Source organism: Myotis lucifugus, unplaced genomic scaffold, assembly GCF_000147115.1.
Source record: "Myotis lucifugus unplaced genomic scaffold, Myoluc2.0 scaffold_7, whole genome shotgun sequence".
Taxonomy (NCBI): domain Eukaryota; kingdom Metazoa; phylum Chordata; class Mammalia; order Chiroptera; family Vespertilionidae; genus Myotis; species Myotis lucifugus.
Window position 1 is genome coordinate 5,831,421 of NW_005871055.1, and position 1,160 is coordinate 5,832,580.

Genomic DNA, 1,160 nt, shown 5'->3' on the forward strand with positions numbered 1-1,160 from the left:
ATCTGCTAAGCACACAAACCTGAGGAAAGGATTGCATACACCGAGCTCCTCCCCACTTTCTGACACGTGAGCATTAAACAAGAACTCACGTAGTTCTCATCAAACTGCTGACTGAGAACAATCAAGAGCTTTCAGGCAGCTCACCCTGCCCTCCCTCCAGAACGTGAGTTCTTCAGAAAAACACCAGAATGGAAAGGGCTCTGGCCCAAAGTGCTTTTATTTAAACCCCAAGCCCACCAGAGTCCTCCATGGGAAGATTTCAGTTGCCGGGATATGGGAGGGGGCAGTGAAGCAGCGCAGGGGCCAGCAATCCAATCGATGTGAGAATGTGCCCTGTGCCCGTATTCCCCAGGGTCTCCCAGCAAATGAACAAGGCCATCAAATAGCGCTCAAATTTCAGGAAGCTTCTATCTTCCAAAGAAGAGAGGGAGCAAACCCGGCATGTCCTTTCTGCCAGCTTTGTGTTTTTATCTGTTTTCTATGTCTGGCTTCTGTATACACATTTATTTGAAAATTTTTAAGTTCCAGCAATTAAACTAGTTTGAAAATCACAGCTCCAGAGATAGGAAAAGAGGATGGGGAGAAGGAGAGAAAGGTAAGAATCTTGATGTGCCTATAAGGCACCTTGCTTGATAGTTCATTCAGTCATTCTCACATTTACCTTAAAATGCAGACATTGCATTTCTGTGTTGTTTTTTTAGATGAAGAACTGGTATTTGAAGAAAATGCAGAATTTCCCCCAAGATCACACTTCAGCAGAATCAATCCCAAGTTGTGTGTCGAAGATGAAGCCATGCCCTCGGGCTATACAGATTCTCCTTCAGTTTTATTTCTCTACTAGAGGCCCGGTGCATGAAATTTGTGCATGGGGGGTGGGAGGGGTTCCCCTTAGCCCAGCCTGAACCCTCTCCAATCTGAGACCCCTCAGGGGATGTCCGACTGTCGGTTTAGGCCCAATCCCCAGGATCGGGCCTAAACCGGCAGTCGGACATCCCTCTCACAATCCAGGATTGCTGGCTCCTAACTGCTCACCTGCCTGCCAGCCTGATCACCCCTAACCACCTCTGCCTGCCGACCTGATCACCCCTAACTGCCCCCCCTGCCGGCCTGGTTGCCCCCAGGCAGCCCCCCTCTGCCAGCCTGGTCACCCCTAACTGCCT